This window comes from Macaca nemestrina, chromosome 14 (genome assembly GCF_043159975.1).
Source record: "Macaca nemestrina isolate mMacNem1 chromosome 14, mMacNem.hap1, whole genome shotgun sequence".
NCBI lineage: Eukaryota > Metazoa > Chordata > Mammalia > Primates > Cercopithecidae > Macaca > Macaca nemestrina.
This window is the reverse complement of record NC_092138.1, coordinates 71,480,589-71,506,926: the sequence shown is the minus strand read 5'-3', so window position 1 is coordinate 71,506,926 and position 26,338 is coordinate 71,480,589. Positions and strand designations below refer to the sequence as shown.

At 40.2% G+C, this 26,338-nt stretch overlaps 1 long non-coding RNA gene across 2 annotated transcripts in view; it reads right to left on the bottom strand.

The window, feature by feature from the left end:
• Window positions 1-10,308: 10,308 nt before the first annotated feature.
• Window positions 10,309-26,338, bottom strand: part of LOC105480975 (uncharacterized) — a 33,757-nt gene continuing 17,727 nt past the window's right edge. For both annotated transcript variants that reach the window (XR_011613077.1, XR_011613078.1), the window contains 3 exons: window positions 25,619-25,647; window positions 12,267-12,322; window positions 10,309-10,693 (listed from right to left, as the gene is read on the bottom strand). This is a non-coding gene — a long non-coding RNA (uncharacterized lncRNA). The remainder of the gene's footprint in view (window positions 10,694-12,266; window positions 12,323-25,618; window positions 25,648-26,338) is intronic.

The following is a 26,338-nucleotide window of genomic DNA, read 5'->3' as shown; positions in this document are numbered from 1 at the left end:
GGGAGTTTATTAAGGAGAATTGACTCACACAATCACAAGGTAAAGTCCCATGATAGGCCGTCTGCAAGCTGAGGAGCAAGGAAGCCAGTAGCGGATCAGTCCGAGCCCCAAAAGCTCAAAAGTAAGGAAGCCGACAGTGCAGCCTTCAGTCTGTGGCTGGAAGCCCGAGAGCCCCTGGCAAATCACTATTGTAAGTCCAAGAGTCCAAAAGCCAAAGAACTTGGAGTCCAATATTTGAGGGCAGAAAGCATCCAGCATGGGAGCAAGATGAAGGCCGGCAGACTCTGCAAGTCTGTTCCTCCCATCTTCTCCTGCCTGCTGGCAGCTGATTAGTTGGTGCCCACCCACTGAAGGTGGGTTTGCCTCTCTCAGCCCACTGACTCAAATGTTAATCTCCTTTGGTAACACCCTCACAGACACACCCAGGAACAATCCTTTGCATCCTTCAATCCAATCAAATTGATACTTAGTATTAACCATCACACACTCCAATTTTTCTTAAAGGAAGAACGAGGCATGTGGACAACAACTTCTCCACTCATCCCTCCAGAATTAACATTCACTTAATTATTGATTTATTCATCCAACTGCCATGGGGGACCCCTATTAACTTCATTAGGGATGGCACCAGGTTCAAGACGCTGAAGAAGAGACCTGAAACCAGCAAACTAAAACACAAGTTTATGTAGGGGAACTTACAGGGTGGTCCAGTGGCAGTGGGTGTGGCCATTTGTAAGAAACATGCTGTTTATACAGCACTTTCATTTATCACCCTGCCCCCATCAGCCTCTATATGGCAACCCTAATTTATTTATTTATTTATTTATTTATTTATTTATTTATTTATTTTTGGTGTGGGTTTTTTGTTTTTTGGTTTATTGTTTGTTTATTCGTTTTTTTTTGTTGTTGTTTTTTTGAGATAGGGTCTTGCTCTGTCACCCAGGCTAGAGTTCAGTGGTGTAATCGTAGCTCACTGCAGCCTCAACCTCCTGGGCTCAAGTGTTCCTTCTACCTTAGCCCCCTAAGTAGTTAGAACTACATGCATGAACTACCATGTGTAGTTTTTTGTTTTTTGCTTTTTTTTTTTTTTTATCTTTAGAGACAGGGTCTCACTTTGTTGCCCAGGCTGGTCTCAACCTCTCAAACTCCCGGGCTTTAGTGATCTTCCCACCTCAGTTCCCAGAGTGCTAGGATTACAGGTGCGAGCCACCGGTCCCAGCCCCTCAGTTCTTACTTTCTTGCTGTCAGGTGCATCTGCCATACAGGGTCATTCTCCTGGAATGCTTAAGTTACTGCTTTCAGATGTGTCAACCCCAGCATCCCCTTTAATGGCCCCCGCATTCTTAGCATACCATGCTCCCTCAATTCCCCTGGGGCCAGGTGTGCAGAGGAGCATTGCAGTCAGACACAGCAGCAGGAATACAAACTACAACAAAAAAGGATAGTGAATATAGTAACAATCATAAAGCTTTTCTAAGTGCTTGGGAGTTGATCTTGGATGTGCCCCAGCAGGCCCATGGTGGAGGAGAAGGGAAGCTCTCCACAGACCCAACCATCTGTTGTGTTCTGAAGAGAGGCCACTGTCTGGGCCCAGTCAATGAAGATGTTTGCTGCACACCATTCTATGGGCAGAAGGTGAGATGTTTAGTGGGTGCAAGAAAGGACAAGTTTACAGTACTAAATGGATTTCCCCTCCCCACCATGTTGCACATGAGGCTAGAGCAAGACACCAGGGGCACTACAACGTTCCACAATGAGAAGATGATCATCCCCCGCTGTGCAAGGCAGATCAGGACTCACCATTCCAGAAAGAAGTATGAGGGGGTGTAGGGAGCAAGACAGGTGTGACCCAATATCTCCCTCCAGGCCTTTCCCAATAGAGTGGAAAAACCAAACCACTGGGGCCTGGTTTGCCATTTCCAAGGCCACATAATGATGTGCTCCCCAGTGGGCAGGTTCCACGGCAAGGGCAATAGCAGGTTACCTTGATCAGTGTGCACCCCACACCTACACAGTTTCTCCATTTCCCCAAAGCTGGCAGCCACTTGGGCTGCCCAAGACACTGGCTGTCCTACCAATGGGCTCAGGATAGACACTAGCATGCCATACCATTAGTTGGGTGCCAGCTGTAAAATGGTGTCTTTCATGGCAGCAGTGAAAAGCTCATTGTCAGGACCTCAGTAATGTTCAGCATAGATAGCATGCTTTGTCCCTAATTCCGGGAGGATATCCTGCAATTCCTCCATGTTCTGTCATTGCAGAGGAGACACAGGGATGTCTCCCTTATTTGGCCAGGCTGCCTTGCAGCCTGCAACCACTCAACTAAGAATAGGAATGGCCCAATGTTCACTATTGAAGCCATAGAGGTGCTGCCTTAGGGCTGTGTAGCTTGCGATGGGTGCCATTCCATTCATCTTGAGTCCAGAGAGTACGACACCCTTTGCCCCATGTCCCATAGATGGACAAATCGCCCCATGATCAACTATCTCCCCTTCTTCCTGAATCAATTTCCCAGCTCTACCAATTACACAGCAGTATAGTCCTACATTGTGGCATGCTGCTGCCTTTCAAGTGGGGGCAACCCTTGGGGGCCTACTCCCTGCAGGCCCAGTTGGCTCACTGGTGGTGACCACTGGATGTGCAGAGGATACAGGAACCTCTATGGGCCGATCTCAGTCCTCACTCTCCTCACTAGAGCTCTCTATGGAGTCCCAGGACAATTTAGTCATGATAGCCCTGACTCATTGATGTGGAGCCAGTGACCCTTCAAACAGGCTACCTGACAAGCCAAGGTCTCCATTTTATCACCCTGTGCTCACAGGTGGGACAGCAAGGTCTCCAACATTTCAGCCTGAACCTGGGAACTCTTTCTAATCATAGCTCATCCTATAACTGATAAGCCCTCACCTGTGCTGCAAGCTCAGCTTCCTTGGCTGTTCAGAGCATAGTCAGGAGCAACCAGCCAACCATAGCTGCCACAGTCTGGGCACTTTCATGTAGCTGGATCCACCCCTGCAACAGCTCTTCCAGACCCTTCAACATTTTGGGGCCTCATCCATCAAAGACAGGGGCTACTGGGCCCCATATAAATGTGGATAGCCAGTCTGGAATTTCCCCCATGGATTTCCCCTTCCCCAATCCCATCTTCTTGGCACTCATGGGATTTTCTCCAACATCCCAGCTAGCTCGCCAATTGTCTGCTGGACCATGTTAACCTCAACAGGAAAGGCACCAGGTTCAAGAGACTGAAGAAGAGATGCAAAGCCAGTGAACAAAACATAGAGTTTTATTTGGGGGGAACTTACTGGATGGTCCAGTGGCAGCAGGCTAAAACAGGAGAATCACAACCACTTGTAAACAGCATGCAGTTTATATACCACTTTCACTTGTCACCATCCTCCCAGCCACCTCCACGTGGCAACCCTCATTTCTTATGTCATTACTGTCAGGTGTGTCTGCCATATAGGCTATGCTTAAGTTATTGCTTCAGGTGTGTCTGCCATAAGGGGTTATTCTCAGGGATGCCTAAGTTACTGCTGTCACGTGTGTCTACCGTAACTATTGAGTACACGCTATGCCTCAGCTAGGAACTGAAAATGTAACAAGAACAGGACCTCACTCAGCCCCAGCCCTCAAGGAGCTCTTCTTTTGGGCAAAGAGACAAATAAGTTAATGCACAATTATAGTATACTATGGTAAGTATTGTGGGAAAGAAGGAAGTGGTAAAGGATGCCAGAAGGAAAGCATAAAAATCAGAAAGACACATGGGGAAAGTTTCCAGGAAGAGCTTCATTGGAACTGAGAATAAAAGAATCTGGAGGAGTTAGCAAGTTGGAAAGGCAGTGATGTGGGGGTGTTAGTGGTTAGCATTAGAGATGGTATTCTAGGCAGAGGAAACAGCAAGGGGAAAGGAATTGTGTGTTCTAAGCCCTGCAGGTAGCTCATCATGAATAGGAGTGTGGTGGGAGATGAGGTTTGAGTCTGCAACTCAGAAAAAGAGCCACAAGCTAGAGCCAGAGCCTTGCAAGTCCACAGACCTCAAAGACCTTTCTGAGGCCATGGAAGGGAAAACTATTGCCTGTGGTGTGTAGTGTGAGAAATACAGTTCAAAGACCAAGACCTGCAATGGAGCTGATTGTTTCTTACCGTCCTATTCAATTCCAAACACCAAACTTCACCACACTAAAGCTTCCCCGCCCTTTCTCTTCTGATATCTAGACCCTCCCTCACCCAGCTACCATTTTCTGTCTCTACAATTTCTAGTGTTGTCCCCAGTTGTCATTCATATAAAAATAGAAGAATAAGGACTGTCAAGTTTTTAGGTTTTTAAGTGACAGCAGGACTTTGGCTACAATTCTGCTGTAGAGAATCCTTTTATAGTAAGAATAATCATTTGCAATAGGTCTGTGTAATACATTGGTCATAGAAAGATGCTGACATTTTTATAAAAGATAGTGTAAACTGTATTTTAACCTCTACATGTTGCTAATTAAGCATTTTCCACCAAGTCAGAGAGCAGACGGTTTCACAGACTTTACAATCTTTTGTTTTAATGATGCCTTTGTAGGAATCCTGGCAGAAAATAAGTTCTGTTGTTTTTCCTTATTCATCTTTGCTTACAGCGCAGACTTGATAGATTGTTCTCAGTGAACTTTTTCAACTTAAGATTTCTGACTCCTTTTGGCCAGGGAAGTCCCAGGTTTGGCCTTCTGGACTTAGAAAGCATGTGAATTTATTTTTATTGGAATTCTTCTGACTAATCATTCTGCTGCTGCATATTGTAATTATCTGCCCAGGTTATCTTCTGGAAGGAGATGCTGCCTCGTTTTTCTTTTAAGGACTGGACACTTTCCTGTCTGTGATGGTGAAGGGCTCCCCAGTGCCTCTTGTCCCTACTGAAGCTTCCTAGCTCCATCGTCACGGTAACACTGTGGCATAGTAAGGAGATGCAGAGGACCTATGATGACATTCAGGGTCAGCTTCATGGTTGTATGACCTGTGCATTCACTCAGTGCCCTGCACTTAGAAAGGCAAAGTCCAACAGGGTGCAGTGGTTCACGCCTGTAACCCAAGCACTTTGGGAGGCCGAGGTGGGCAGATCACGAGGTCAAGAGATCCAGACCATCCTGGCCAAAATGGTGAAACCCCATCTCTACTAAAACTACAAAAATTAGCTGGGCATGGTGGCACGTGCCTGTAGTCCCAGCTACTCAGGAGGCTGAGGCAGGAGAATCACTTGAACCAGGGAGGTGGAGGTTGCAGTGAGCCAAGATTGCAGCACTGCACTGCATCCAACCTGGCAACAGAGAGAGACTCCATCTCAAAAAAAAAAAAAAAGAAAGAAAAAGAAAAAGAAGAAAGAGAAAGAAGGAAAGAGAAAAGAAAGAAAGAAGGAAAGACGAAAGAAAGAAAGAAAGAAAGAAAGAAAGAAAGAAAGAAAGAAAGAAAGAAAGAAAGAAAGAAAGAAAGAGAAAGAAAGAAAGAAAGAAAGAAAGAAAGAAAGAAAGAAAGAAAGAAAGAAAGAAAGAAAGAAAGAAAGAAAGAAAGAAAGAAAGGAAGGAAGGAAGGAAGGAAGGAAGGAAGGAAGGAAGGAAGGAAGGAAGGAAGGAAGGAAGGAAGGAAGGAAGGAAGGAAGGAAGGAAGGAGAAAGAAAGAAAGGCAGGCAAAGACCCTATGGTTGGCTTAATGCTCTGTCATCACTGCCTTGAAATCATTGATAATGTTTTCACAAGGGGCCCCAAATCTTCACTTTACTTTGGGCCCCATAATCTCTGTAGCCAGTCCTGTTGACATTATAATCCCTTTTATTTTTTTATTTTTATTTATTAATTTTTTTTTTTTTTTTTTTTTTTTTTTTTTTTTTTTTTTTTTTTTGAGACGGAGTCTCGCTCTGTCGCCCAGGCTGGAGTGCAGTGGCGCGATCTCAGCTCACTGTAAGCTCCGCCTCCCGGGTTCATGCCATTCTCCTGCCTCAGCCTCCCGAGTAGCTGGGACTACAGGTGCCCACCACCACGCCCAGCTAATTTTCTGTATTTTTAGTAGAGACAGGGTCTCACCACAAGAATCAGCCTCAATTGTTCCATAAACACTAGGTTTTCAGCTACAGCAAAACCAGTTCACTTCTTCCTGCCATGGGTGCATGGCTGCATGCACCTGGTAAACCACAAGATTTCAGAAGTCCAGAGGACACTGGTACACCGGCAGAACATGGACAGACACATACCCACACTCAGCTGAATATCGCCAGGCACCACACACAGCTTCTTTGCCAAACATCAGCACTGTTCAGAATAATAAAAACAGAATTGTCAAGCTGTGAGTTTCCCCACAGCTGTGGCCAGCGGCAGGTGTAACCTCAATCAACCTAAGGACTGTTCCCTAGAGAGTGGTACTTGACTGATCCAAAAAACAAAAAAAAAACAAACACTTACAAAATCACAATTCACAGCAATCTGAATCTGCTTTCAGGAAGTGTGAACAGTGATGCCTGTTCAATTAGACCTTTTATTCATTTAAATGCAGTACTAAAAACCAGGTTAACAGAACAATGCTCTGTTTTTTTTCTTTTTAGTCCAAGAACACCTGGCTTGTTAGAAAAGCAACCCGAGAAGACAAGAAGGCATCTCTCCAATTGTGGAGAGGTTTTATGCCTAATCTGTTTATTCATTTAGATTTGATCCAAAGGAGTAAAGCTGTTATACTGGATTTCACTTGCAGTCACATGATACTCAGTTGTCAAGGATATGAATATGCCTAAAATTCTAGCTACAAAAGAAAAGGAGATCTGTGTGCATGTGTGTAGGTATATGCGTGTATGTACATAAATATATATATATAAAATATTTTTCAAATAGTGTAGAATAATTTTGAAATACTGACTAAAGTTTTCTTAGTCAAAATATTTAAGGTGATAGATACCCCAGGTACACTGATTTGATCTTTATATAAGTGTATTAAATTATCCCATGTACCCTGAAACTATGTACATCTATTATGCATCAATAAAAAATTGTTTAAGAAATATATACACACATAGACTTAATATGAAAAAAGATGTATTATTTCATCATTAACTTTAAGATTTTGATTACACATTGAAATGATATTTTATATATATTATATATATATATTCTGTTAACAGAGGCAGTGGCATACTAGAGCAGCTTTGTTGGCTCTCGAGTGCTGAATGTACATTTTCAACTCCACATTCGGTGATGTTATATTGGTATTTTGAAATCAGCCATGATTTCAATACAACTTACATCATGGTATCATGGTGACATCTGCTACAAACCAAGGCATTTTCTCCCTGGAAATCCATATAACAACACACCATTCTATTGAGCTTACTGTAAAAGTTCTAAATAAAACTTGGAAATTGTGAAAATTAAAACATTGTAGATCCAAGTGATTGAAACAAAATAAAACTGATGAAGAATGATTACAGTAGGAGTTTCAATTCCACATAAAGGAAGAGAGGAAGCTGGAAGAAAAGCACTTACCTCTATCAGTTCCAACCTGTTGCTTCAGACTATCTTCCAGGACAGCACATGATAGCCTAAGACACAGCAGTTAAAATACCACATATTCTCACTTATAAGTGGTATCTAAATGGTGAGAACACATGGGCACACAGAGGGAAACAACACACTTTGGGGCCTTTCAGAGGGATGAGGGTGAGAGGAGGGAGAGGATCAGGAAAAATAAATAATGTGTACTAGGCTTAATACCTGGGTGATGAAATAATCTGTATAACAATCCCTCATGACACAAGTTTACCTATGTAATAAACCTGCACTTGTACCCATGAACTTAAAATAAAAGTTAAAAAAAAAAAAATACTTCCCCTGAGCAACACTGCACCTGAAAATGCAATGAGTGAGTATGTATAGTCTATCTTGGAGCTGGGCTACCTAATGTCATGAGTACAAATCACAAAAATAAATAGTTACATAAAATATATGCCTTCATTTTCTCAAAGTCAATACTACTAAAATAAACACATTTTATAAAGATGGGGACAATTAAACCAATTAGAACTCTATTTAATTATCCCGTTTAGTTTAAGTATATTAAAATAACCCCAAAATTATATATAACACAGAGGGAAATAATTATTAAAACTGTAAAGAACGTTGTCATTTTATTTCACATCAAGTCTAATCACATGAAGGGACCCCTTCTCAACAGGGAACTATGAGAAATTAAACAAATAATTTATTGCTCAGCTGTCTGTGGCTGCATAAATTTATGGCCAAAGGGAAAATTGCACCAGATGTATTCTGCAGGGGGAGAGGGGCCACTGCATTTCATTAGTGATAGCAAAGGTCTTACCAGAATAATTCAGCCTTTTTTATTTCATAATTTTAGCTTTTAGATATATCACTAACCACCCCCCACAGCCCACCAGATACTCAACATGTTATTTTCTATTGGCTTATTTCTTTCAGCAATTCCTTAAAGGGGGAGAACTAGAGAGAGGGAAGGAGAAAGTTTATAGGAATCTTCAGGTCATACGTGTTGTTTAGAAGGAAGGATTGTTTACACTTTTCTTTTATAATACAAATTAAAGAAAGCAAATCTGGGCAAAATCTTTTGGACTAGTGAGAATCCAGAGAAGATGTAATGCCAGCATAGATTAAAGACACTAATTTACAGTACTAACTACTAATACTCTAGGGCTGACTACTAATACTCTGGGACTATTAATACTTCAGGGCTTTGTGCTCAGCACTGTTCTGAGGTGTCACGATGAGAGGTGACAATGTGCTAGCAGCCCTCACTCTCAGCGCCTCCTCAGCCTCGTCGTCCACTCTGGCGGTGCTTGAGGAGCCCTTCAGCCCGCGACGGCTCTGTGGAAGCCCCTCTCTGGGCTGGCCGAGGCAGGAGCCCGCTCCCTCTGCTTTGGGGGAGGTGTGGAGGGAGAGGCACCGACGGGAACCGGGGCTGCGCGCGGCGCTAGCGGGCCAGCGCGAGTTCCGGCAGGCGCAGGCGCGGCCTCGGTGGGCCCCGCACACTGAGCGGCCTGCCGGTGCCTCCGGCCCAGGGCAGTGAGGGGCTTAGCACCCATGCCAGCAGCTGCAGAGGGTGCCGGCTGGCCGGCACTGGGTTCGAGTTGTCTCCGGGCCTCAGCTGCCTCCCCGCAGGCAGGGCTCGAGAGACCTGCAGCCCGCCCTGTCCGAGCCCCTCCCCTGCGGCGGGCTCCCCTGCCGCCCGAGCTTCCCCGATGGGCGCCGCCCCCTGCTCCGTGGCGCTGGGTCCCATTGACAGCCCGAGGGCTGAGTAGTGCAGGCGCAGCTGGGGACTGGCGGGCAGCTAAGCCTGCAGCCCCAGTGCAGGATCCACTGGGTGAAGCCAACTGGGCTCCTGAGCCGGATGGGGACTTGGAGAACTTTTATATCTAGCTGGAGGATTTCATGTGCACCAATCAGCACTCTGTATCTAGCTAATCTGGTGGCAACTTGGAGAACTTTTATGTCTAGCTAGAGGATTGTAAATACACCAATCAGCACTCTGTGTCTAGCTCAGGGTTTGTAAATATACCAATCAATACTCTGTGTCTGGCTCAAGGTTTGTAAATACACCAATTGGTACTCTGTATCTAGCTAACCTAGTGGGGACTTGGAGAACTTTTATGTCTAGCTAGAGGATTGTAAATGCACCAGTCAGCACCCGGTCAAAACGGTCCAATGAGCTCTCTGTAAAGTGGACCAATCAGCTCTCTGTAAAATGGACCAATCAGCAGGATGTGGGTGTGGCCAGATAGGGGAATAAAAGGCTGCCCCAGCTAGACAGAGGCAACCCGCTTGGTCCTGTTCCAGTTGTGGAAGTTTTGTTCTTCTGCTATTTGCAGTAAATATTGGTGCTGTTCACTCTTTGGGTCCATACTGCCTTTGTGGGCTGTAACATTCACCGTGAAGGTCCACAGTTTCACTCATGAAGCCAGCGAGACCATGAACCCACCAGGAAAAAGGAACAAACTCCAGACACGCCATCTTTAAGAACTGTAACACTCACGATGAAGGTCCATGGCTTCATTCTTGAAGTCAACGAGACCAAGAACCCACCAATTCCAGACACAGCAACAACCCTATCAAGTGTTTATCTTTTATAGGCCTAATTTTCAAATGAGGAAACTGAGCACAGAGAGGGTAACTAAAATATCAAAGTAAATTATATAACCAGAAAGTGTAGTTCTAAACTAGACTCTTAATATCTGTGCACATACCTCTATGCCCTGCCGCCTAAAGCATGAAATACCTGCCTTGAGAAAGCCAAAGAGATGAAAATACAAAGCTACAAAGCAAATCATTTGGGGCAGGATTTAATGACTGGTCTTGTACAGAAAGTTAATACCGTATAAAGTACCATACATGTGTAACATATTTCTGTTTCTCTTTGAGAAATTTTTCTGCCATCCCAGACTTAACTGTTGTTTATCTCCTTAAAAGGATGTACTCTTCTCCAGCTCCTGATACAGCTAGCATCCAGAATACAGTGTTGCTTATGAAACAATTTTTCAACGAATGAATCCATCAACCAATTAATCAGTCAATGAGTAAGATAATAGCTACGGCATTAAATTTATCTGTAGCTGAACAGTGCTTGATGTGGTTTATTGTTCGAATAATCCTTGATGGTCTCAGAGTATCGGGATAAGCTTTGAAGGTTTGTAGACTATAGCTGTGAAGACCTAGTATGGATAAAATAGAGAAATAATATTGTGAAAGATAAAGGGATTAGTTTTAATGATGTACTGAGAATATACCAAACTCAAGACTGTTCACATCATTTAACTCATTAATTCTCACAATATATCTGATAGATGAAAAAACGGAGGCTCAACAAATAAAGTTATTTGCCAAAAGTGATGCCGGCAAATAAGTGGAAAATTGATGTTATGAGGCCAATCTTTTTAACTCCAAAGCTCTTTTCACTACCATCCAGTATTTCAGGGGGAAGTGCAGGAGTGGAACAGGAGACGGGGAGGAGGAAAAAGGAAGAATAAAATGAATATAAGATGAAATGTAGGCAGGAGAGAAGTTCTGTGAACTTTGGTTTCTGCTCCAGTTTGACCTAGAAATATCCAGGCAATTATTTTAATCCCCCAATTTCCTCAACTGGGATTAAAATAAGCGTGACCCAGTTGTCACAGTCCTCCTGACAGGAAAGCCAGTGCTGACATGCAATTAACTCAGGGCTTCACTGTGTGCTGGCAGGAGTTCCCGTAGGGAGGTAGCCTCCACAGAAGTTCTTTTTCACCTTCTGAGTTGGAGGTAATTGCCCCTGTACGGGAAATTCAAAACCTTGGTGCCTTCAGGCAGAAATCTGGCCATTGATTTGCAGAACCTTGGTACTATCCTGGCAATTGCAGATGCCTCCTCAGCAGTTACAGCTGTCTGGTGGGACACCTGTTCTCCCTAATAGAAGGTGATGGGTAAGGGGCTGGTGAAGAAATATTGGCAGCAACTCCTCTAATGTCTTATGATTGGACAAAAACTCACAAGGAGCCATAATATAAAGGAAATTCTGCCCACAGTAGCATTTTTCCAGAGAAGAGCCAGTTTGAGATGCAGTAAGTTAGAGATACCCAGTAGAATCTGATGATGGGCAGTAGAGAAACTCGTTTAGAAAAGAATTCCAGGTGGTGGCTCACACCTGTAATCCCAGCACTTTGGGATGCCGAGGTGGGCAGATCAAAGTCAGGAGTTTGAGACCAGCCTGACCAATGTGAAACTCCATCTCTACTAAAAATACAAAAAAAAAATTAGCTGGGCATGGTGGCGGGCACTTGTAATCCCAGCTACTTGAGAGGCTAAGGCAGGAGAATCCCTTGAAGCCCGGAAGTGGAGGTTGCAGTGAGCCAAGATTGTGCTACTGCACTCCCGCCCAGATGACAGTGCGAGACTCCATCTCAAAAAAAAAAAAAAAAAAAAGAATCCCTAAGGAGAAACTAGAGAAACTATAAAGAAGTGAATAGTGCAGTGCCCTCTCCACATTGGTAACACTATACATTTAAAAATCTCCAGCATTCACAATGACTTTCTTCATCCACCCTCCTCCTACTTTTTAGTAATTGGTTTAATGGACACTAAAAGCATGATGAAGAATGTAGTGTACCCAATTTATTACCACAGCTCATTTCATAGATAGCAAGCCCACGCCTTACATGCTGCATTGAATATATAGGTTACATTTAAGGATCAATATCACCTGACTGCAATTTGATAAGTGCTTATAATTTAATTTCCAGTTACGACATTTACTTAATCAAATCTTTGGCAATGAGAGTCCATTCAAGTACAATATGCAATAAGAGGATCTGGAAAAGAGAGGAAATCACAGGGTGAATATTCAGAAACTTAAGTGTATGATTTACATCCACTATAACTTAAATAAAAACTCTTATGTCTTTTAAGAAACATTCACAAGTATTAACCCAACACTTGTGGAAAACATAATAATTATAAAACATTTTATATGTAGGGAGTCTGGTAGAAGACATGAATAATCCAGAAATGGCATGGTCAATGTAAAAAATGAGATTTAATCAGAAATACCTTAACTAATTATATATAAATGATGTCTTCATATTGCATTATAATGTGATATTTTTAATCACTTTAAATGTATTTTTGAGTGTGATTTTAATTAAAAAGTAAATCACACTCAGGAAAATTTAAAGGCAGCTTAGAAACTGTTTTTAACATGTCTAAAAGTTACTCTAGGTATCTAACTTAAAGCCCTCAAGTACAACTATTTTGTTATGAATGATCAAAAATTGTTTTTGTCCTACTACAGCTCCTGAATACAGCATAGTTTCCTCATTTCATATTTTAAAGACATTGTGTCCTCCTAGTAAAGAGTTGCACAACCACACATAAAATTGTTTGTATTGGTCCTTTTACTTGAAACTTTGGGCCTTTAGAAGAACATGGTTAGAGTAAGAAGAAAGAAAACGACTTTTAAGTAAATGATGAAAGATGAAAGACCAACACAGAATGGACAATATTTCAACTCAAACCTTTAAATGAGAGTGCCAAAGAAATGTACTCTTCACCTAAAAGACAGAAAAAGAGCATGGCCTTGCCATGCCAAGTAGAGAAGATTCTGGGAGCTTTCCTGGTACTCCTTCCCTTAGATCTATCCTCTCTTCTCTTCCTTTTTCTCCAGCATCTCAGACATCAGCAACTTGCAGAAGAGAATTTCCCTGACTCAAAATGTAGTGTTGGGCAGTTAATCTGGGCACTTCAGCATTTCATAAATGATTTTTTGTGGGCTCTTTTCCTAGGATTCAGGAAGGGGGCATGTGCTATCTTCTCCCCTCACCCCCCCACCCCGCCCCCCCGCCCCCCCGCCCCGCCCGCCACACACACACACAGAGCACAAGGTAGGTAAGGAGAAAATTTCCTTGTGTGAATAAAGTACTCCCCAAGAGGATACCTCCTTTTCTCTTCCAGGCCCCTTATTATACCCAGTTGGGAGAGGGTAAGTCTGAAGAGAGGCAGATGGTACCTGTGGATGATGGTCCCATGAAGAGAACGTGAGGCATTTTTGCCTTTAGCTTTAGGCCTTAACTGATTTCTGCATTTCTAAGCCAACTGAAAACATCCTACTCCACATTTAACACCAAAGTCTTACATTGAAAATAGCCTAAATGCTCATCTATGGTGAAATAGAGGGGAAAAAAAACAGCAACAAAATTGACATATTCAAATTATATAATATTGTGCTAAGAGGAATTAGCTAGATCTGTATATATCAACATGGAAAGATCTCAAAAACATAATGATAAATATAAAATGAGGCAAAATGAGATGTATAGTGCTCTCTAGCCTCAGTTTCCTCATCATTACATTAATTCATTCACTCAGGAAATCTTGGTTGAGTGCCTACCATGTCCCAGAACCTGTTTTAGGCAATAAAGATATAGCAATAAAAAATGAAAGAAAACAAAGGCTCTTCCTTCATAGAGTTACAGTCTAGTGGTGTGAAACAATAAATGAATATTACATTTATGGCAAATCAGATATATTGCTTTCAAAAAGCTGTAAAGAAAAATAAAACAGAGAATTAAAAAATGTAGTATTAGAGGAAGAAGACTAGAAAGTTTTGCAGATAAGATTTTGCTAGAAAGGTGATATCGTAGTAAAGACATAAAGAGTAGAAGAGAGACAAATAAGCCTTTGTTGCGACAGATGCACAGATTAAGATTTGAGGTTGTAATCTATAAAGAACTCAAACAAATTTACAAGAAAAAAACAGACAACTCCATCAATAAGTGGGCAAAGGAAATGAACAGACACTTCACAAAAGAAGACATTTATACAGCCAACAGACACATGAAAAAATGCTCATAATCACTAGCCATCAGAGAAATGCAAATCAAAACCACAATGAGATACCATCTCACACCAGTTAGAATGGCAATCATTAAAAAGTCAGGAAACAACAGGTGCTGGAGAGGACATGGAGAAATAGGAACACTTTTAAACTGCTGGTGGGATTGTAAACTAGTTCAACCATTATGGAAAACAGTATGGCGATTCCTCAAGGATCTAGAACTAGATGTACCATATGACCCAGCCATCCCATTACTGGGTATATACTCAAAGGATTATAAATCATGCTGCTATAAAGACACATGCACACGTATGTTTATTGCGGCACTATTCACAATGGCAAAGACTTGGAATCAACCCAAATGTCCTTCAATGACAGATTGGATTAAGAAAATGTGGCACATATACACCATGGAATACTATGCAGCCATAAACAAGGATGAGTTCGTGTCCTTTGTAGGGACATGGATGCAGCTGGAAACCATCATTCTCAGCAAACTATCACAAGAACAGAAAACCAAGCACCACATGTTCTCACTCATAGGTGGGAATTGAACAATGAGATCACTTGGACACAGGAAGGGGAACATCACACACCGGGGACTGTTGTGGGGTCGGGGGAGGGGGGAGGGATAGCATTAGGAGATATACCTAATGTAAATGACAAGTTAGTGGGTGCAGCACACCAACATGGCACATGTATACATATATAACAAACCTGCACATTGTGCACATGTACCCTAGAACATAAAGTATAAAAAAAAAAAAAAAGATTTGAGGTTATTAGTGAAGCTTTCTCAAGCCTATTCTAATTAACATACATTCTTTCATATCTTTTCTTCTTCTTCTTCTTTTTTTTTTTTTTTTTTTTTGAGATGGAGTCTTACTCTGTCATCCAGGCTGGAGTGCAGTAGTGGCAGGATCTCAGCTCACTGCAACCTCCATCTCCTGGGTTCAAGCAATTCTCCTGCCTTAGCCTCCTGAGTAGCTAGGATTATAGGTGCATGTCACCACACCTGGCTCATTTTTTTATTTTTAGTAGAGACAGGGTTTCACCATGTTGGCCATGCTGGTCTTGAACTCTTGACCTCAGGTGATCCACCCACCTCAGCCTCCCAAAGTGCTGGGATTACAGGTGTGAGCTACCACGCCCAGCCTGAAAAAGGGTGGCTTTTTTTTTTTTATGGAGTCTCGCTCTGTCGCCCAGGCTGGAGTGCAGAGGCACAATCTCAGCTCACTGCAACCTCTGCCTCCCAGATCAAGCGATTCTCGTGCCTCAGCCTCCTGAGCAGCTGGGACTATGGGCATGCGCCAGCATGCCCAGCTAATTTTTGTATGTTTAGTTGAGATGGGGTTTTGCCATGTTGGCCAGGCTGGTCTTGAACTGACCTCAGGTGATCCACCCGCCTCAGCCTCCCAAAGTGCTGGGATTACAGGTGTGAACCACCAAGCCCAGCCTCTATTTTCTAGTGTAGATAAAAAACATTCTTTATTTTCACATATTTTCAGGCATTTCGGTGGGAATCTAATTCCTGGGGGTGAGAGGCAGACAATTAAACTTGGAACTAATTTTATTTTGAATCAATGTGTACCTTTTAAGGATTTTGGTAGAAAAAAATTCATTGTTATTGAGCTACTCAGAAATAATTGTGCCTAATATACCTGATGCTTAAGTAGGAGTCACTATTAAGAACTCTGATATTGAAAATTTTTAGGAGACTGAATAAAAGCATCTGGCTTGTTTCCTGAAGAACAACCCAATATATGTCAAAATCTCACTAGCTTGCCTCTCAAATTTATTGTTTAATCTAATGTTAGCTACAAAGCTAACCATAAAGTTTATGGCAGAAGAGATTCTGTGACAAATGGAAGAATATCAAAACTAATGTCCAGAAATAGCTGGATATAAAATCCAGCTTCTTAACGGACCTGGATAGTAAGCAAGATAGCTCATTTCTCTGGGACTCAGTTTCCACATTTGTAAATGGAAATACATTCCTTCCTCTCAGAAGTTGAAAAAAGTATATATAAATGTTTGCTCTGCATCTTTCCCTGTTCAAGAATCTAAGCTCTATAAAGGCAAAGAGCATGTCTGCTGTATTAGTCCTAGTGCCCTGGGACCTCTCAGAGGCTATCCTGGCTCATAAAAAGTGCTCATTAAATTTTTATGGACCAAATTATTGAATATATGATAATATCTGAAATAGTGCCTGGCACAGAAAAAATCTTCACATAATAAATATTAGTTTTATCCTTTCTTTTCTTTCTTCCAGCATTCTAGACACTTTTCTCACCTAAACTATTTAACCTAGTCCTGTCCTAGTAATCATGAATCTCAACAGCTTTTTTCTTGTTTGGAAGTTGACTAGTCAGGAGTGTAACAGGAGTCTTCACGCCATGAACATGATCCCTGCACTGAAAATTGACTTTCACCAGAGGGTGACCCCTAGGTAGACCCTGGGTCTCTCCGTCAGCTCTGGCATCCTAATATACAGGTTGTGCCTCTTTAGAAGTCTTTTGTGATGTAAAAGGAATGCATTGATCAGCTTACCTCAATGAAGGCCTCAATCCAGCTATCCTGCTCCTGCCTCAATCAGGTGTTTCACTCAAGGTGTTCAGAGCCCAGTCAGCAGCAGGCTATCACATCCTTCTGGCCAGCAGCCAAGATAAAGTGGCTAGAGGCACAAACTGGGGCCACCTGCTACCTCTCTATGGTTTGCATGGCATCTCAGAGGTAGGAGGTGGGGAGTGCAGTACTAATAGTGCAGAGATCTAAGCTGTTACTTAAAGTAAACAGATTGAGAAGAGACTGCACGTATAAATGCTGTGAAGAGAAGCCACATAGCATAATGTTTAAGTGGATACTGAAGTCAGACATGATTCAAACTGCAACTTCACTAACTTTACAGCACGTTGGCAATTGCCTAATCTGTCTGTGCCTGTCTCCTTCTATATGATTTGATACCAACAGCCAACATCTACTGAGCACACCCTGTGGGCTGGAAACTGTTAATACATGCCTGTATTAAATCCTCACGATAACCCAATGAGGTAGATGCCAGAATTATCCTCATTTTACAAATAAGAAGGCAAACACATGGAGCAGTTACATTACCTGCCAAATTCCTACAATAAGGTCCATTACTTTCCTGGTTTCAGTGCTCAACCAGCCAGCACTCATGTTCGCTACACCATGGTGAGGACTGAATTCGATGATATGCAGAATAGTTTCTGGAATGTCATCATGCTTTAGAAGGACCATGACCAGAACTGCCTGGCCAGAAATAAGGGATCATGAAGTTCCATAGGCAGTGGGGTTGGTTAATAAAAATTGGAGTGTTGAATCTTGTACTGCAAGGCTTGGGAAGGAATGAAGGTTGGGGCAGATAAGAGGAAGTCAATTAAGAGAAGGGTGACTATTTGGAGAGGCAACCAACAGAGAAGGGGACTTTAAAATAGTTCCATGAATTGCAGTAGGTAAGGATAGTACCATGCCTTTCAAAATTGGTGAGGTCACAGGGCCAAAAGTGAAAGTGGGCTTTCAGAAGAGGTGAATGCATTCAATTTCAGTCATCTTAGATTTAAAAAGAAAGCAAGACATGGCAGCTATACAGAAGATGACAAGGCTTCTTATGAATACATGGGAGTAGACACAACAAATAAAATGGTGTAATTAAAAAGAAATGGAACTCACCTTGAGTAAGCCTCTGTTTTTATGTTTTTCTCTCAACAATCACAATTTATTAGGCTCCAACTTAATATTATTACATTTTCATACTTCCTTTGCATAGGAAGTAGAAGAGCTTTGTGAACAATTAAGAAATTTTCACATGTGCTTCTTTTCTGAAAAAATTTTGTTATGTGAAATAGTTTATTTTGGCAGATTCTTCGGGCTTGAGTCTTTATCTTGAAAAGAGGAAAGAAAGGTCTTTCACTTAAAGTGGCTTCTCAACCATTATAACTGAAAGAGACAACAGGAAGGAAAAAGCTTTCACGACCTTTTATCTGAACATTCTGTTGAACTGTTCAAATTATAAGAACTTATACCTGAGTTCTTAAATTTTCAAAGTGCACAAAATAAACTTTCTGTTCTCCTCAGAAATGATGTGATATTATCCCTGCAGGAGAAGAGATTGGGAAGGTTTAGAACATTCTTTAAGCTTTTCAATTGATGTCAAATGGAATGGGATAGCTGCCTATGTCAGGAGGCTCATTTGCTTCACCCTGTGTCTGCCGAAGTCCAATATGCTGAAATTCTCACTCAGTTGTCCCACTCCGTGGGATGCTTTATGCCATCAGGCATTAACTATTGAACTGCCAGTCTCAACTACCACTATAAATAGTCTTAGCCACCCAGAAGAGTTACTTGAGAAATGGCTGTCTTTGCAGGAAGTGGTGCCTGGAACAGTGTGATGTATAATGAGTATTTCACCAAGCATGGAAACAGATGGTAACAAAAGTAAGAAGTCACCCAAAGTGTCTTTTTCCTGGAGAATCCTCACCATGCCACATCAGAAACACAGTATTGTTGACAATCATATTGTTCAGCCTCTACCTGGTTGTGTAGTCTTGGACAAGTTACTTAAATCAGCTGGGTTATCAGTTTCCTCATATGTAAAATGAAAGTAAAGTACCTAGTTCACAGTATTGTTATTGAAAAAATTAGATGAATAAAACACCTTAGAACAGTGCTTAGGCATTCAATACATGTTAGTATCTGTCTCTCAGTTCTCAGTCATGAGCTCATTTTCTAACTATGGCCCAAGTACTACCAGAATCCACTTTTCTCTGCATTTATGCATTTATGCCCCCTTTGGAGGGGGTCATAGGATCATGTATAAATGGTCAACAATATTTGGCTGGCAAAATATTATGGTTTTTGACACCTGTTTTACCTTACACTGTGGACATTAAGAAATGTCTCTGTACTAGCTTAACCCAAAGAAAAAGACTTACACATGGATTTTGCAACTAAATCCTCCCAAGACAACATGAGGATCAGGCAGAAGGCTGCAGAAAGAGGCACTGAAGAAGAGACCATAGAGGTAATGTATTTAAGAGAGAGAATGCACTCTTTGTTCATTGCCCTAGGAGATTTGCTTCCATATTTTTCTATTCTCTCTTGGTATTTTGTCTTTAGCATCTGTTAATAAAGACATTTACCAGAGCAGGTTGATCCATCTGTGTGTCAACAGGAAAATACACAGATTATATAGATCCTACATATCAACTTGAGGAAAGGTAAAGAAAGAGGAGGTATCATTTGGGGATACTGTATTGGAGAAATTCAAGATGGTAGGCTAAATATCTAATCCTAGAGCTGCTATAATTCCAAATTCATAATGTTTATCTAGGTAATACCAAATACTGCCTCAATCACCTTTGAGGCCCTCCTAAATTTCTATCCTTTGGACCCATCACATAAGCCCATTTGACTATGTGTCGTCCTCAAGTTAGGTGTGGAATCACAATTAGTAAGTCATTCTAGAAAACTGTACATATCACAAATAATTTTAGAGTAATGCCATCTAGAGACGTACCAATCATTTGCCAATTTGTCCAAAAACACAGCTTAAAATATGTGTTATAGAAGCATGTGTCACAGATATATCAGTAAGAAGAAGTGATCATGTCAGGGGTTCCCATATTACAGCCATTCAAATGACTTTCTCCTCTTGATTCCAGGTAAAAGGAGCTCCCTTTATTTCACACATAAAGGTAATAATATAACACATTTCTAATGATAAATAATGATAAAATGCCTTAGCATTAGACCATTATGCTCAAGAGAAACCAAAGAAAGCACATAAATTTGTTTGGTCCTATTCATTCCTTAAACCATTTTAGAGAGTACTATATCAGTGACAAGCACCATTCTAAGTGCTAACAATATAGGAATAAATGACAACTTTCCTGTCTTCAAGGAGGTTACAGTCTGTCAGGAGAGATTTGCCTACCACTACATATATACAAAATAGCATGTTGTGTGCTTTAGTAACAGTAGAGGAGCCAGGTACCATGAGAGCATAGATATATCAGCAATTCAATTGAACTGGATCTTTAGTAATAATGGAGAGTGGAGGCACATTCCAAGCAGAATATCTAAAAAAAAAAAAATGCAAAACATTGGTGACTTGAGAAATGATAGTGTTTTAGCCTAGGTCCCCTAGAAAGAAGAATGTGAAGTATGACTTAAGGCACTAACACTTAATTTGCAAGGTACATGCCCAGGACCACAAAAGTAACAGAAAACAGAGTGGGGTAGTGGGGGGATGTGGAAGATGTGATACAGGGTGATACAATGCATTACTACAGCTATAGCTACACAAGTAGAGAGACACAGTGTGCCACTCAGCAAGCATGTTTGCTAAGTACAGCTCTGGAAACACCACATGTGGAAGTAGTCTACAAGGAAGAGGAAGAAAGAAAATGTCTGTTAACTTTCTCATCGATCAAGTTTCTCCCAGTGGTGGGTCAGCTGGCCCCTTGACAGCTGCTCAAGAATGTAGATCATACACTAGGGAGTGATGTTTATCCAAGTCTGAAAGTGAAGGAATGACCTGAGGCAGGTGGTGTGACGACAAAGAAAGACAAAGCTGCAAGCAGTGGAGGACTCTGGGAAGCCACTCGAGGTTTTTGTGACTAGAAAGCATGGAAGGAAGACAGGGCAGAAAGAGCAGAGATTAACTTGTGAAGACCTTTGTGTATACATTGAAGGGTTTGGATTTTGTTCTGCGGGTGAAGAATATTTTTAGGAAAGGAGAAGTCAGTCAGACATTGTTCAAGATTAATTGACTATCTAGGTAAAAGTGGATCTGCATTTTCTACTGATTGCTTCAATATTTACCCAAGGTTAAAGAAATTCATTTTGGGATACTCCAAATTTAGATACAGAAACAATCAACTGAGATGCAATAATTATTCAGGGAGCAGACAAACTGCCAATGAATAAGCAATGGTAGATGCTCTTGTCTATTTTGTTTAACTCAAAATAGAAATTAAATTATTATTTACTCAAACAACAGATGGATACCAGGTCCACATGGCAATCTTGAGATGGTCTTGAATTACGTGAGTCAGCTGATATCACTGTTGAAACTCTCTGGGAAAGAGCCTCCTTTTTGCACCTGGCTTACAAAGCAACCACCCTGGAGGATGCAACCATATTTAGTGCTCTTTGAAACACAACCAAGAATAACATCTGGCATTTTTTGGAAGAATGGTTTTTTTCACTGTATAGTAAAAAAAAAAAAAAAAAATCGTTGCTGTCTAAAAACAGCCAGCATTTCTAGACAGCTTTTCATAATCCATAATCTCATCTAATCAGCATAGCAAGTTTATGAGAAATGAATTATTGCCCCCTCACACAGATGTCAAAATTCAAACAGATTCAGAAAGATTAAATAGTGTGCCCAATTCCTACATCTAATTAGTGGTGCTGCTGAAATTTTGGACCTTAATACATTTGTCTCCAAAGTGCACATGTTTTCTGGACTGCCTTGCTGCCTCACTTGATGTTATGAAAAGACAAAGCCTGGGTTTTTTTTTGTTTTTTGTTAGTTTGTTTATGGTGAGAGTACAAAGCCATAGAATTTGAAAATCTATTAAAACACTCACACTCATAATTTCCCTATGGCAAATTTCTGAGAATCTTTCTTGATCAGATTTATCTTCTCACATGGCACAAAATCTTGAGGAAATGGGTTCCACATATCTGATGTGAAGTTGTTCTTCCCACTAAGGTTATTTAGTTCATACCCTTAAAGCTTACAGAGTTCCCATGATTTTAGTATTCTGGAATTCACCTCAATGATTTCAAATATTTTTTATATCATATACCATCCTTCAGTCAATAGACCTGAATATAAGTCTGAGCTCTTTCATTATATAGGTTTGAACAAATGATTTAAATTATACAAACTGCCTCTTTCTTGGATGTAAAATGGGGCTAATAGTAGCTTTTTTATGGGGTTTTTGGTCTACTAGATGAGAGATTTATACAAAGCACAAAATAGGCCATTGTTTGCCTGAGAGTTACAAGGGCATCAAAGATCAGCTCTCCCAGTGGTGCACACACCTGTGCATGATCCTGTACGTGATGTTGACGTGAAGTATGTATCACTCTTGAGTGCCCAAATCCTCTTATTTCCTTCAGAGTCAGAATAATGAAAATTTACCTTCTGAAATAAAGACACTGGATAGATGAGCTGTGTTTATATGCATGCACGTTAATCTTTACTGTGAAAAAGAAGAGTGACCCTTTTTCTCCCGTTTTCTTTTACAGTTAATGTCAAATACAACAAGATAAAAGGTGTAAGACCCCCCTCAGACTCTGTCATCATTCCGGGATCTATTTCTCCAGCTTTGGCTCTTTTGTCCTATGGGCTTCACCTTTGTGTCTCTCTCCTTCCTGCTCTGATGCTACTGTTTCTGAGATGAGATTAGCAAACTTGACCCCCTCACATAGATTCATAGCTTTCACTTAGCAACTAGTTTCTTGTTCCTTCTCATTCTCAATTCATTCTGAACTCATTCAAAAACTTTTGCAGAAAATTTCATGATAAGATGTGCTAGAATAATAAATGTCTTACCCCTTTGCCCTAATCCCCTGTGGAACTACCAAAGAACATAAAAATTAAGCTGCAAAAATATTTTGAATATTTGAAATTGCAGGAATGTAACAATATCTGGAGGATGTTTCTTTAAATTAATGTATTTCCACATAGAAAATAAAAGCTTAAACAAAACATAAAATAATAAAATGCCATGACATTATGAGGTTTTTTTACTTTGTTTTACTCTTATTTGCTTCAAAATGTTAAACAATGAGCCTGAATCACTCTATAAACAGAAACACGATAAATGCTATTTTTTAAAGAAAACAAAAGAGGAAATAAAAAACAAAAACATAACATTGACTACATTTTACAACTTAATAGACACTGTAGTTCATTTTCATTTTGTCTACTTCGGATCATAAATAACAATACTAAGTACTTTGAAACATGCTCCAAGGCTAGTAAATAAGATGTGGCATATAATCCCCCACAGGAAAAAGACAATGTGCATTTTAATGGTCTTCTGGTTAGGCAAAATGTAGATATTTGAAATATCTTCTAATGAGTTTGGTACTAAAATTTGAAATATGCTGATAACATACCACAAAACATTTCAACAGCACAGCTATTAAGCTGATTTTAATTTTCCATTTAATCACAATCATAAAGAATATACAGGTTAAATTTAGATTTATTTTAATGATCTTCATATAGTCACATCTCTTTTCAGCATTATTATTCTATTTCTTGAAGCATTCTTCATCAGCAATCTGACAAAGGGAATTTAACATCTTTATTTACTTTTACAGCTTTCTCTTTTGCAAGGGACATTATGATCCAATAGTCTGCATGTAAGAAATTCACCCAATTATGGTGTTCCAATCTTAAGACATGTCATAAAAGTTGCTTAGATTGATAGCAACGTGGAAGGGGTAGGGAAGAAGAAGGCATAGGCAGATAATTAGAAAATTCTATTGAAGAGCTTGAGAAATAATTAAAGTATCAATGTTGAATCTTTAAAACACTTCCAGTAAAGTCTGTGACTGCTACACAATGATTTATGAATTTATGTTGCCTTAGATTTTCTTCATATTCACATCTTCCCTCTGTTCTATGTCGATTCTTGAAACATAATTTTTTAGAGGCTGCTTTCAATTATACTTTCTAATTAGGCTCAGAAATACCATCTAATCCTCTCTAAATTTCTTTCTTTCATTCTTCTTTCCTTTTATTTTCCCTCCCTGCAAGTTGAGCACACTATGTTCCTAGAAACTGCTAAAAGCCAGTTGTGCAATTGACATAAGATACAGATCTTGCCTCTCAAAGAGCTCATAGTTGAAACTCAAGTCAAACTTGTAAATAAAGAACTGTGAGTTCCATAAGAACAGTTTTGACAATGCCCTTAACAGCACAGAGAAGGTGAAAAACTCATGTATGACACAGTTAACAGGGAAGAGCCCAGGTAGGGAGATTAGTTAAGATCTTATTACAGCTTGCCTTCAAATATGTGTTATTAAAGAGAAAAGGTCAAAAGGAAATAATTCTGATAGAATAGGAAGCCGAGGGCAAGAACTAGTAGGGCCAGGCTGCTGCTCTCAAGCATGATACAAGCTAGGGATGGAGAAATACAAACACAATGTAGTAAAGATTATAACTGAGTTAATTTTTGAGTTTAAAAGGGAATTATAAAGGCCAGAACCCGGAAGTAACAACTATTTTTTCTATCAAAGGCTAACATTTATTATGTCAGGTTTTAGGCTAAGTTCTTGACCAGCATTATCTAAGCTAATGTTCACAACAACCCTAAGAATTAAGTAGATTATTTTCTCAATTTTATAAATGAGAAAACTGAGACATAGAAAAGTTAAGCAACAAAATACACAGAGTAGTGAAATCAAGACTTACCCACAGTCTGACTATTCTGGGCTCTTAACCACACTCCTAGGGGTTCTGTTTGACTGCATGTTAGATTTGCCTGGGAACCTTAAAAAATGTACTGATACCCAGGCCCTACTTCAGACCAAATAAATCAGAATCTCTGGGTGTAGGACTCAGAAATTGGTATTTCTCTTTTCTAAGTTACCTAGTGATCCCATATGTAACCAAGTTTGAGAACTACTCCACTATTCTCTTCTTAAAGAAAAGTTAAGATGATACTGAGTTGACATTTTTAGGGATTAATAAAAGATTAGTTTATGGAGAAGCAAAAAAGGGCACACAAGTCAAAAGAGGAGCATGAGCGAAGGCATGGCATGTTAGGACAAAGGGTATGTATCATATCTGAACCAAGAGCTTTGTAGGAATGGAGAAGACAAGAGAGCCTGATTGAAACCAGATTTTGAAAGGCCTTGAATTCCTTAATAAGAGCCTCTTATTTTATTCTTCGTGCAATAGAGAGCTTTTAAATGTTTTTAAATATGGGAATGAAAGAGAATTTGATCTATATTTTAGGGAAAAATGGCTCTTTGGGGGTCACAGGTATAATAAAATTTAGTAAATGGCTTAGAGTATATTGAAATAACTTGAAGAATTCACACTTACCAGTGATTTGTTCTGTTGCATCCTACTGGAAGTAGATATACTGTTTGATATTTAAATTTAATTTAAAGTTAATTCTCTACTCTTACACCACAGCTGTTATCCAAGAGTACATGAACTTAAGAGACTTAAAAGAAATTTAATAATCATTTAGGTATAAATAGAACCAAAGTGACTCACTAGCCTCTGTTTGGTGTCAGGTTTTCATCCTATATGGAGTGAAGACAGAGAAAAAGGTGAGAGTAGGAATGAAAACTCACATTCTTAAATTAGACTCAAATATTTTTTGTCAATCAAGAAAACTCTCCTTGAACCATGAAAACAAATGACATTTCTAAAACCATGACTTATCTCATAAATCATGTTTTCTTTACCAAACTGTTGCATGTTTTTAATCACCTTACCATTTAGGAATGGGATGTTGAAGGCATGGGAATACCACGAAGAATTACAATAGAAGGCCTTCTCTCCTCTTCTCTGTAATCTCTCTTAAAAGCCAGGCTTCCTGCTTCCTTTATTACTGGAGTCAGCTGAAGAGACCCCTCAAGAATGACATGTAGCATAGTACTTAGCAGCTCTTTTCATGTGAGGCTCCATAACAGAATTAACCATAATTCCAGCCTAAGGTACTCATTGTACAGAATAAATTAACTTCCCTTATACATCTAAAATGGTACTAACTTGCACTGTCCTTGGGAAAATTGAGAAAACAGTCACTAAAATCATTTTCTGTAGGGTTTAATTCTCTAGTGGAACCCAAGTGCTAAATCAGATGTATGGAAAAAAAAATCATGGGTTGTTCAAAGAAGAGGGAGCAAGAATATCAAAAATCCTCTTATCTCAAAAATAAACCATCCCAGATCCATATAATTATGAGACTGGAATTTAGGGAAATACATA